Below are 13,664 nucleotides of genomic sequence, written 5' to 3'. Positions count from 1 at the left end.
AATGTGCTAAAATGGTATTTGTGACATTGCTAAAGAAGCATTGTTCTTTTTCCTTCCCTACAAAAACTTTATATGCATCCTGCTCCACAGAAAATAATTCCTGACTAATCCTTATTCTTCATTCTCCTGGAATGGAGGCCAACCCTGTGGGACCTCATCGGTCGCTGGGATTCATGCGGCAGAAGGCGGTCTCGGAGATAGTCTGGTCCCATGCCATATAGGGCTTTATAGGCCATAACCAACACTTTGAATTGTGTCTGGAAACCAATTGACAGCCAATGCAATCCGCGGAGTGATGATGAAATATGGGCATACCTTGGAAGGCCCATAACTGCCCGTGCTCACGCTGGCCCCGCAAGCATTCTCAAGTGGCGGTGAGCCCAATTTAGCATTCTGGCTAGCAGCCCACCCCTGTATATATGTGTGTGTGTGTGTGTGCGCGCACGCATGTGTGTGTACGCCCACATGTACATGCATGTGCACAGGGGTGCAAAGTACACACATATGCACACATGCGTGCAAGGTGCACAACTATCTGCTTTATTCCAGTGCTCCATATTCCCAGTCCAATTTTAAACATTGCCATAAGATGGGAACGGTTGCAGCATTACTCCTTTCAAAAGTAGAAGTACGTTTTTAGAAGCCATATGGGGGAAACCCACACTGTTTATTCTTTTCAAACTTGCATCAATGCTGTGGATGGAAAGAATTATTGCCAGGGATTCTTCCCAGGTTTTCTCACTTCGTGTCTTTCAAGGAAACCACTTGGCATTTCTTTTCGCGCCACAAAAATGACATCAGAAAGCATCCTGCTGATCTAGAGAATGTTTTGTGAAAGCATTGTTATTAGCAAATCCAAGCTGGATGCTGAGCTCCTACAATTTGAAAAGGTGAGAAATGGTGTTGTAGAAGCTGTAAATGACTTTTCTGCTACCAGCCATGCCTAACGTAATCATATAACTAAATAATATCAATGTGCAATTGAACATATATGCAATTGCTTACATGTCTTGCTTCTAAATATAACTCTTACTAGGTCCTGGAGGATTTTTTCCCACAGGTAATCCCAAAATTAAAAGGAGGAATTAAGTCACAAATGATAATTATTAGCCAAGGTAGCGCAGTGGTTAGAATGCAGCAGTGAAGGGCTACCAAAAATTTTATTACCACACTGTGGTGTGGCTTATGCATTCCCTTTCAACATCTTTCAGTGTAAATTGGGTGCTCTGGGGTGGAGCTTCATTTTCGCTATCCCACTGCGTCCCCCAGTGGACGGGCAGTAGCCCACCCCTGGAACGCAGCACTGCAGGCTACTTCTGCTGGCTGCTTGCAATTTGGCAGTTCAAATCTCACCAAGCTCAAGGTTGACTCAGCCTTCCATCCTTCTGAGGTCAGTTAAACGAGGGCTGCTTAGAGAGGGCTGTAAAACACTGTGAAGTGGTATACAAATACCTACAAATATCAGAATACCTTTGGGACCACCTTCTGCCGCACGAATCCCAGCGATGGATCAAGTCCCACAGAGTTGGCCTTCTCCGGGTCCTGTCGACAAAACAATGTCATCTGGCAGGCCCCAGGAGAAGAGCCTTCTCTGTGGCAGTCCCGGCCCTCTGGAATCAACTCCCCCCGGAGATCAGGACTGCCCTCACCCTCCTTGCCTTTTGCAAATTACTGAAAACCCACCTATGCTGCCAGGTTTGGGAGACATAACTGACCCTTAGCTGTTTCATTTTATGTATGGTTTAATTGGATGGTATGACTGTTTTTATAATGGGTTTTTATAATTGTTTTTAATATTAGATTTGTGCTTTGTATTTGGTTGTGAGCCACTCCGAGTCTTCGGAGAGAGACGGCATACAAGTCTAATAAATTATTATTATTATTATTATTATTATTATTATTATTATTATTATTATTATACAAGTGCTATTGCTGTCATAGCACTATTCAATGTTATATTCAGGTTAGATGTCTACTGATCCCTACCTTCCAACATTCTATGCTTACCTGTGTCTGTATAATATACAGTGGTACCTATACTTAAGAACTTAATTCATTCCGTGACCAGGTTCTTAAGTAGAAAAGTTTGTAAGCAAATTTTCCCATAGGAATCCATGTAAAAGCAAATAATGCATGCAAACCCATTAGGAAAGAAGTGAAAGCTCAGAATTTGGGTGGGAGGAGGAAGAGGAAGAAGAGGAGGAGGACAGTCACTGCCGAAAGAAGAAGGCGAGGTGAGGGGAATAAAAAATATCCAAAACTTTAAGACTTAAAAAAAAAAAGATGGACTCTGAGGCGGCGAGGAGAAGCACGGACATCCCATACACCCGGCACGAGGCTGCCTCCCATACACTGCGCCAGAGAGAAAAACCCAGGGGGCATGGCAGGAAACTGGCCAGGCCTTCGTGCCTCTCTCAAATTTCCTAGAAAATTTTTCCTAGGAAAAATGGAAAATGGTTCTTAAGAAGAGGCAAAAAAATCTTGAACACCCAGTTCTTATCTAGAAAAGTTCTAAAGTAAAGACATTCTTAAGTAGAGGTACCACTGTATATATAAATTTTGCTTCCAGGTTATTTGTGATTCCTGGTGATTCCTGGACAAATCCTTGAAGTTCTATTGGAATTTTTAGTACCATTACCTTGTACTGAGGCAGAAGAACTTGACCACAATCATCCAGCTGGATGTTTTTGCTTCAGATGAACCTAGAACTCACGGACCTCAGTGCCCTAACCATTACACCAAACTGAATGGATATGAATGTCTGAATTATCAACACTGATATCAGTGGAAATGTTTCACAGTACATTTCCATTCTTTAATAAGTTATACAGGACCCACACTGAAATATCTAGGATGAATAAATTTTATATTTTCTTTGTGGCATATTTGGAAATCACATAGGCATAGTGATTGAGCAATTTCTACCTCCTGTGTACAGTAGTCCCTCGCTATACCGCGCTTCACCTACTGCGGCTTCACTTCATCGCGGGTTTCTGAGGAAGTTGATCGGCAGATTTAAACAGCCCGCCGAACTCGATCGGCAGGTTTTTTTTTTTAAAAAAAAAATATTTAAAATTGTAAATACTGTATTTAAATACTGTATCTAAAATAAATACTGTGTGGGAAGGGTTTATAAACACTTAAAACAATGAAAACTTACCAAACAATTACAATATAAATACTTAATTAAATAAGTACTATCAGTCGATAAATTCCCCATCGCGGATTTCACCTATCGCGGCCAGGTCTGGAACGTAACACCAGTGATAGGTGAGGGACTACTGTATTCTCAATTGCAGTTCAAGTCATTCAAAGTTTTTAACATTTCAAATTGGAAACATTGAAATGCAGGATCCAGAATGCAAAGCATGTTAAATAATTTTCAGGGAGGCTGACCTTTGTGCCATTTAAGATTGCAGTTAAGAAAGCACTAAATATTATCATTTTAAGTACTTTGGACAATGCGCATAGCTTCGTACAATGTGATGCGTTTTCATCTTGCAAAAGGTCAATAAAATCTCACTTTCAAAGCTTCAGTGCATTTTTATTTCAATTTCAGACACATAGTGGGAATTTCCCCCCCCCCCCGACTATTAAAAAAAATCAATGTGAGAGAAGAAACAAATTAAAGCATAGTTTTATGTGGATAAAATGAGCTGAAGATTGACTCAGCATGGGGCACTATGTTGCTGATTTACTACCAATAACTTTATTGTAACTGCTCTTATTATGTTTTCAAGAATGTGCCAGCATTTCAGACATAGGTAATGATGGGATTGCCCTTTGGAATGCAATTTTGATCACAGTTATATATAGCTTCTTCCATTGGGAGTATTTGCTCCATGCTGGGGTACGCCACAACTTAATTTCACTAGTAGCAGGAGACTAAACCTAATACAACTCATTTTACCACGAAGATGGTGCACTTCCCAAACAGAAAATCCACATCAGCAGAAACCAATTGTGCTGAATCATGTATTTAGACTTGATTCAATCACAGACTAGTTTAATTGCTGGCAATGCTCTCCTCCTAAAACTAATGACAGTTTTTAGAAGATTATTTAGTTATGGCATAAAATGTCAGCGAACAGGGAATACATAACACACTGTGGGAATGTGCTAGGCTAGGAAAAGGAGGAGGAGGAAGAAGAGGAGGAGGAGGGGAGAGGAGAGTAGGAGAGGAGAGGAAAGAATAGAATAGAGTAGAGTAGAGTAGAGTAGAGTAGAGTAGAGTAGAGTAGAGTAGAGTAGAATAGAATAGAATAGAATTCTTTATTGGACAAGTTTGATTGGACACACAAGGAATTTGTCTTTGGTGCATATGCTCTCAGTGTACATAAAAGGGGGAAAATGGGAGGAGGAAAAATACATTAATCAAGAATCATAAGATACAACACTTAGTGAGAGTCATTGGTTACTAATAAGCAATCAAATCCTACTAGGAAACAAAAGAACAGTATAAATCATAAAAATGCAAGCAACATAGTTATAGTCATAAATGGAAGGAGGTAGGTAATAGAAAGGATGAGAAGAAGAATAGTAATACAGTCCTGGTAAATAGTCTGACAGTGTTGTGAGAATTAGTTGTTTAGCAGAATGATGGCATTTGGGAAAAAGCTCTCCTTGTTTCTAGTTGTTCTAATGGTCTAATGTGCCATGCCCTACAGCATCATTTTGAGGGTAGAAGTTGAAACTATTGATGTCTAGGATGTGAGGGGTCTATAGATATTTTCACATTCCTCTTTTTTCACTCATGCAGTATATGGGTCCTCAATGGAAGGCAGGTTGGTAGCAATTGTTTTTTATGCAGTTCTAATTATCTGCAGATAATCTGCAGATAATTGAATTCTGTGTTTGTCTTGTTTGGTTGCAGAGCCAAGTTATAGAAGTGCAGTTGACAGACTCAATAATTCCTCTGTAGAACTGAATGAGCAGCTCCTTGGGCAGTTTGAGCTTTCTGAGTTGGCACAGAAAAACATTCTTTGTTGTGCTTTTTTGGTGACATTTTTGATATTAGGTGTCCATTTTAAGCCTTGAGATATGATAGAACCTAGAAATCTGAAGTCTCTACTATTGATACTGTGTGGTCTAGTATTGTAAGAGGTGGTAGTATAGGAGGGTTTCTCCTAAAATCTATCACCATTTCTATGGTTCTGAGTGTGTTTAGTTCAAAATTGTTCTGTTGCACCACAAGGCTAGTTGTTCAACATCCCATCTGTATGCAGATTCATACTTGTCTCGAATGAGACAATTCACTGTTGTATAATCTGCAAACTTTACTACTTTAACAGAGGAATCTTTTGAGATGCAGTCATTGGTGTATAGAGAGAAGAGAAGTGGAGAGAACACACAGCCCTGGGGGACTCCTGTGATAATTGTACAGGTGTCTGATGTGATTTTGTCTAGCTTGTTGCTTCCTGTCTGTTAGGAAGCTTATGATGCATTTACAAGTGTGTTCAGGTACCACTAGCTGATTTAGTTTAGTTAGAAGAATATCTGGAATGATGGTATTACATGCTAAGCTGAAGTCTACAAAGAGGACCCTTGCATAGGTCTTTGGAGATTTAAGATGTAGAATGTAGTGCAGAGTTCATATCGACAGCATCATCTATTGATCTATTCATTCAGTAGGCAAATTGCATCGGGTTTATCACCAGATCTGAGATGGTTTTCAGTTGGGTCAATACTATCCTTTATTTTTTATTTTTTATTTAATTTTTATTGATTCTAACATAAAAAGACAAAAAGAGACATACAACAGCTATTGGGTTATTTACAACTCCATTTTCACATGGAGTTATTGTCGGAGGTATTGGAGGAATTATTATCTGAAATTTATACATTTTACATTTCTTGTAATAGAATTTGCGCAGACAAGAAGAAAGGAGGAGGGGGAGGAGGAGTAGTGCCAAAGTCCACTGTAACAACATTGCCAAAAAGGCACTAAGAGTAGTCAATCTATTCTTGCATAGTTTCTTCTCTAACAATATTACACTGCTAACTACAGCATTCAAAACATTTCCTAGACCAATTTACAAATACAGCTCACCTCTCTGGAACCTGCACTTCACTGAATATAATTGAGAGAGTCCAAAAATATTTTACAAGAAGAGTCATCCAGTCCTCTGTTCGAACCAGAATACCTTATTCTACCAGACTTAAAATTTTGGGCTTGGCTTAGACAATTTAAAAATATGTCACTTTTGAACCGATCTAAATGTAATTCATAAAATTATCTAAATGTAATTCATAAAATTATCTGCTACAATGCCCTACTTGTCAACAACTACTTCAGCTTCAACCACAACAATACATGAACACACAATAGATACAAACTTAACATAAACCACTCCAAACTTGATTACAGAAAATATGACTTCAGCAACAGAATAATCAATGCCTGGAATTACCTGACTCTGTGGTTTCTACCCCAAACCCCCAAAACTTTAACCTTAGACTATCTACAGTCAACCTCACGCCATTCCTAAGAGGTGTGTAAAGGGCATACATAAGTGCACTATTGTACCTGCTGTCACTAAACTACTGTCCTATTGTCTAATTTACCTGTACCTACTTGCTAATGTTTACGTTTATACCAATACCTACTACATTGTACATCCTTGACAAAATAAAATAAAATAAATAAATAAAATAATGTGAGGAAATGCTTCAAATATTAAGCAATGTGCTTCTCCCTCTCTCTCTTACTTTCCATCTCTCTCCATCTCTCTCTCTGTGTTTCTCTCTCTGTCTCTCTCTCTCTCTCTCTCTGTGTGCATGCACATGTATTGATAATACTTCACTCTACTTTGACTGGATTGCTTTGACTTCTACACATGATCCATAAATGCCTGACCCACTGGAGGGAGGGAGGGAGGAAAAGAAAGAGGGGGGGGAGAGGGGGAGATGAATCTGTTACAAATCAATATGTATAGGAAATTATATCATTAAATTGCCATCAGCACTACTGGAAATATATAGTAGTCCCTCGCTATACCGCGCTTCACCTACTGTGGCTTCACTTCATCGCGGGTTTCTGAGGAAGTCGATCTGCAGATTTAAACAGCCCGCCGAACTCGATAGGCAGGTTTTTCAAAAAAAAAAGAGAAAAATCTAAAATTGTAAATACTGTATTTAAATACTGTATCTAAAATAAATACTGTGTGGGAAGGGTTTATAAACACTTAAAACAATGAAAACTTACCAAACAATTACAATATAAATACTTAAATAAGTACTATCAGTCGATAAATTCCCCATCGTGGATTTCACCTATCGCGGCCAGGTCTGGAACGTAACACCAGCGATAGGTGAGGGACTACTGTACTTTACATGTTACCCAATTGATGCAGAACTTTCCAGCTTTTGGTACCATCGGAAGATGTAATTGTTCACTTTGGCATTTTGATGCAGCTATGTTCTGGTATTATTGGTTTTTGTCAATTTTGTTTTAATAATTAAAATTTTGATATATATTTTTTGGAGCATTTTTAATGTTCAAATTTTAATTATTTTTTAATTAATACTTTTAATGAAGAAAAAGCAGGCGATAACGCTTTAATAAAGATTTACATAAAACAGTGGTTTGGCAATATACACAGTTTTTGAAACTGTTGTCTACAGACTGGATAATATTTTGGCATATCAATTATGTATAACTCATGGATTTTGGTCATCCTTACATGGATGGCAGGGAGAGGGCAGGAGTCAGATATGGCTCTGGGCACTATCATACACATTATCATTGTGCACAATCCAGAAAAATAGGCAGGTCCTATGTGTACTAATTATGTGAACCTCTCCATATGCGACTGAGAAGAATTCACAAGCAAAACTCTTCACCATTCTTGGCCAGTGCAGAAACTGTGCATGAAGTCTATAATGAGACAATACCTTTAGGTGATTCTAGAATCTGCACATTTTATGTTAAACAATTTGTTTTCCAGCTCACAATCTGTGATTCAGATACAACAGTAGATTAGTCTAATGAAGCTCAGCATTCGTAATGTAGTCTAAGATTATTTTTTTATTACTATTTTGTCTTTCTTACTCTCCCTCCAACTTTCTTACCCCCTGCTGTTGTTTTTACGCTGAGTTGTGCATTTTCTGTCAAAGGATCCGGTATGAATGTTTAATTGCAATGCCAGTATCAATCAAAAATTTAAAAGATTCAAAGTTTTCATGCAGTCTTCTCAATGTACAGGCATAATGACAAAATAAATGCTTTGCCAAGTTATAGCAAAAATGTATTCAGTCTGGCATTTACATGTCGGTAATGATCAGACAGATGGTATTGGAAGAGGAGATAGAACAAATTAGCTATCAGTATATTTGTTTATTTATTGATTTGGTCATTAGTAGCCAGTGAAATGAAGGTCTTGACTAGGCTGGAGAGATCCAGATTCAAATCCCTTTACTTTCTTTCTGCTCACCATTCCTCAGCTTCTTGGAGGACTATTTTGAAAAATGACTTAGCATTCTTCTAAAACAATATACAGTTAGCTCCTGACTGACATTTAATGACTATTCACATTTACAACAGCACTGAAACATGTGACTTATGACCATTTTTTCACACTTATGACCTTTGCAGCATCCCCATGAGCGTGTGATCAAATTTCTGATGCTTGGAAACCGACTTATATTTATGATGGTTGCAGTATTCCAGGGTCATGTGATTCCCTTTTGTGACAAGCAAAGTTAACAGGAAAACCAGATTTGCTTAGCAACTGGATACTTACCTATCAACTGCAGTGATTCACTTAACAAACCATGGCAAGAAAAGTCATAAAGTGGCCAAAACTCACTTAACAACATAAATTTTGGGCTCAATTATGATTGCAAGTCAAGTCACCTGTAGACATGTTCAAAACCAATTCAACTAAATGTAAAAGGCACAACAGACGTAGGAGGGCAGAGTAGCATTCGTTCTATTTCTTGACTTCAATGTGCAGCCCCCTGATGCTACTATTGATCAGTTGCTGGGGATTCATTGCTCAAAGCAGAAAAGATGAGCCAGAGAAGGGGGAACATTTTCATAGCAGAATCCTCTAGGAATCCGAGGCTGGAAATATTCCCTTACAGGGTGTCGCTTGACTATATCCCTGTCCAAAGCTTTACCAAAGCAGGACAACTATGCTCACAGTAATATTGTGATGGCTGTTGGCTTGTCTCAGTTAGCTAGTCTATGAAACCTCCGACAACACCGAGCAGAGAATTTTAACAGAGCGTGGATGTGCGATAAAGCCAAGACACATTAAATAAGTATTATTAAGTATAAATAAGTATTATTTACATATAAACAAAATATAAACAATCCAGAATAAGCACGAAGCAAATACAGAATAATAAGCACTGAGCAGTTACAAGATAAAAGCACAAAGCAAAATACAATATAGATAAAAAGCATGAAGCTTATACAAGCACGGAGCTTAGACATAACTCCCCCTTCCCTCAGGCAAAAGTAAAGGAAGTGACTGAGAAAAATAATGAGCTTTTATAGCTTCAATGAGGAAGTGACGAAACAGCCTTGAATATTAACTCTTCAAGTACAAGTTAACCCTTTAAGTGCACATTAACTCTTTAAGTACAAGTTTGGTACAAGTGTACAATATGCAGTTTACAATGGCAATCCCTAACAGCCATGTACCCTGTACTAACAATGGCCATCTGCCTGTTTCAAGGGGGCAAATACTGCTTTGAGCACAAAACCTTCCCAGCATAATTTTATTCTGGGGGAGTTGTGATGATAGGAATGCAATGCCATAATGATACAGAAGAAAATATGGGCAGTGTGGTTCTAGTGATTATAGGCAAGTAGAAAAAAGGCCTTAGGACTAGGGAGACTAAGGGTCTTCTAGGCCTGACGAACCTGCCAAGCTATTCAATTTATTCTATGCTTATCCCCATTATTTCCACTTATTCCCTGAAATGGTGAACACATTAGACTGGAAAAACCATTACACAGCAACAAGAAGCTATGTAGAAGTTTTTTTTAATGCCATTTCTTGATTATGCAGATTTTTGTTATTTGGATTGGTAGCTTTACGCCTTGGGTTGAAATGATGTTTCAGGAAGATTAATATAAAAAGAAGAAATAGTGTTATTGTTTTATAGTAGATAAAGGAATTTGTAGAGTAAGGAAAGAAGACCATATTCTTTCTTTTCAAATTGTAAACTGTTTCACTGAACATTCCTGAATAGGCAAATGAAATTAATCAATAGTTCTGGAGAAACCTAGAAAGGACATGTTCAGAAGTTATCAGTTATTAAGTTTCAGTTTCTGAAACTTAATATTTCAATTTTACAGTAACAAAATTAATCTACAAGAAATCTCATGTAGCTTCTGTTAAAAAAAAATGAAACCTATTAGCAATTTTGTAATATTGTGTATTCCAAATTTACATAAGAGAGCTGAAATATCCCATTGTCTGTCCTGAATTTATTTACCTCAAATTCATAATGGGAACCTAAATTCCACTATACACACTATATATATGGAATATATATACTATACAGTGATACCTTGTCTTACAAACTTAATTGCTTGCAGGATGAGGTTCTTAATGTGAAAAGTCTGTAAGACGAAACAATGTTTCCCATAGGAATCAATGGAAAAGCGATTAATGCGTGCAAGCCCAAAATTCACCCCTTTTGCCAGCCGAAGCGCCCATGTACTGCTGGGATTCCCCTGAGGTACCAGTGAAATCGCAGCATCGCAAAAACACCGAAGTCTTCGAAACCCCACCTCTGGACCTCTGTGTTTTTGCGATGCTGCAATTTCACTGAGGTTCCCCTCGCTGGGAAACCCCACCTCCGGACTTCTGTTGCCAGTGAAGCGCCCGTTTTTGCGCTGCTGGGATTCCCCTGCAGCATCACAAAAACACGGAAGTCCGGAGGTGGTGTTTCCCATGGAAGGGAGCCTCAGGGGAATCCCAGCAGCACAAAAATGGGGGCTTCGCTGGCAACGGAAGTCCGGAGGCGGGGCATCCCAGCGGTGGCGGTAGGTTTGTAAGGATTAAATAGTTTGTAAGAAGAGGCAAAAAAATCTTAAACCCTGGGTTTGTATTTTGAAAAGTTTGTATGATGAGGCATTTGTAAGATGAGGTATCACTGTACAGTGTTCCCTCGATTTTCGCGGGGGATACGTTCCGAGACCGCCCGCAAAAGTCGAATTTCCGCGAAGTAGAGATGCGGAAGTAAATACACCATTTTTGGCTATGGACAATATTACAAGCCTTCCCTTAACACTTTAAACCCCTAAATTACCATTTCCCATTCCCTTAACAACCATTTACTCACCATTATTACTGGTACTCACCATTGAATAAGACACTTAGTGATCCTGATATTTATAAACATAATTATTTATTAACAATAATTAATTTTTTTGTTATTTATTTGCAAAAATTATTAGTTTGGCGATGACATATGACGTCATCGGGCAGGAAAAACCGTGGTATAGAAAAAAAATGCGATGTATTTTTTAATTAATATTTTTTGAAAAACCGTGGTATAGGCTATCCGCGAAGTTCGAACCCGCGAAAATCGAGGGAACACTGTATTTCCATGTTTTTCAGTTGAAAATGGCAGGTACTTTATTCAAAGCAATGACAAATAAAACACATCATCTTTTTTATCCAATATGATGCCACAGCTCACTATAGTTATCGGTATTTCTTGATAGGAATGACACACATTATTAGCAATTTTTACAACTTTTAAGAGGGAAACAATAAATGGTGATATATGTATGTGCCAACCAGAAAGGAACCAAGGGAATTAAAATGTCAATATAGTAGTCATGGTCATGTAATCAAAGCCCTCTTCCCTGTCATTTTCCACATAAGTCACATCTGTCACATATGCTGTAAATCGTTGTTGGGCTTCATTTAAGCATTCAAGGCTACAGCTTGGTTTTTTGACCATTTACACCAGTAATACTGAAAATAATTCTAAAGAATCTGGTTGAACAAAAGGAAGACAGATTTGTCAATACAAATTTGGGTTTACTTTAATATATCACTTTTCATAGCAGTCTGCTTGGACAATGCTCCTTCTCCCTGAAAGATTGGCACATCCACCATAGAAACATAGAAACATAGAAGTCTGACGGCAGAAAAAGACCTCATGGTCCATCTAGTCTGCCCTTATACTATTTCCTGTATTTTATCTTAGGATGGATACATGTTTATCCCAGGCACGTTTAAATTCAGTTACTGTGGATTTATCTACCATGTCTGCTGGAAGTTTGTTCCAAGCATCTACTACTCTTTCAGTAAAATAATATTTTCTCATGTTGCTTTTGATCTTTCCCCCAACTAACTTCAGATTGTGTCCCCTTGTTCTTGTGTTCACTTTCCTATTAAAAACACTTCCCTCCTGGACCTTATTTAACCCTTTAACATATTTAAATGTTTCGATCATGTCCCCCCTTTTCCTTCTGTGATCCAGACTATACAAATTGAAATCATTAAGTCTTTCTTGACTTACCATGACTTACCATGAGTAAGTTTATGTTGGCTGAAGCCAATTTTTATTTACTTTTCCTTCTCCATGTACACTTTATATTTGGGTCACAGTTTCTTAAGTTATAATGTGGTTAATCTAATTATGGCACAGCATATGGTTTGTGACTACAGTGATCCCTCGATTTTCGTGATCTCGATCTTCGCGAAACGCTACACCACGATTAATTAAAAAATACTCCATGGTTTTTTTGCTATACCACGGTTTTTCCCACCCGATGACGTCATACGTCATCACCAAGAGTCACTTCTCTGTCTCTTTCTCTTTCTTTCCTGTCATTCTCTGCTTCAATCATTTTCTCATTTCTCTTTTTTTCTCCCCTTTTTTCTATCATTTCTCTCTCTCTTCCTTCCACTCTTCTCTTTCTCTCTTTCTTCCTCTCTCTCACTGTCTTCCTTCCTTTCTCATCTTTCTTTCTCTCTCTCTTTCTCTATCTTGCTTCTTCCTCTCTCATACTCTCTTCCTCCCTCTCTCATCTCTTTCTTTCTCTCTCTCTTTCTCTATCTCTCCCCCTCTTGCTCTTGAGTGGCAAACGGCGGCCGGGCGGGCGGGTGAACGGAAGAACGAGCGGCGGGCGGGCGAACGGACAAGCGACGAACGAGCGGCGGGCAGGCGAAAGGACGAGCGGCGAACGGACGAACGAGCGGCGGGCGGGCGAAAGGATGAGCGGTGAATGGCCGAACGAGCGGCGGGCGAACGGACAAGCGGAGAGATGTTTACTGTATTTTATTTATTTAGATAGATGTTTATCTAATACAGTATTACTTGCACTTATCTAATATTAGTCGCTCCCCGGCTCCACCATCTGCGCATGCGCGGCCATTGAAAAAAGGGCACGCATGCGCAGATGGTGTTTTTACTTCCGCACCACTATATCGCGAAAAATCGATTATCGCGAGAGGTCTTGGAACGTAACCCTCGCGATACTCGAGGGATCACTGTATATCCAAACATGTTTTATTCAAGAAATTGTAATTGAGCTAACCATGTCTCAATGAGTGGTCTGGTTCCATGTCTGCTCCTGTGCTAATGTCTAAACTGCTTCGAAAGAGGGATATCATCAAGATCACGAGACAAAATGATCATATCATTTTGTACCACATTTGTGAGGCCACACTTGGAATACTACATCCAGT

This window comes from Erythrolamprus reginae, chromosome 4 (genome assembly GCF_031021105.1).
Source record: "Erythrolamprus reginae isolate rEryReg1 chromosome 4, rEryReg1.hap1, whole genome shotgun sequence".
In the NCBI taxonomy this organism is placed as follows: domain Eukaryota; kingdom Metazoa; phylum Chordata; class Lepidosauria; order Squamata; family Dipsadidae; genus Erythrolamprus; species Erythrolamprus reginae.
The sequence above is the reverse complement of the archived record's forward strand: the minus strand, read 5'-3'. Positions refer to the sequence as shown.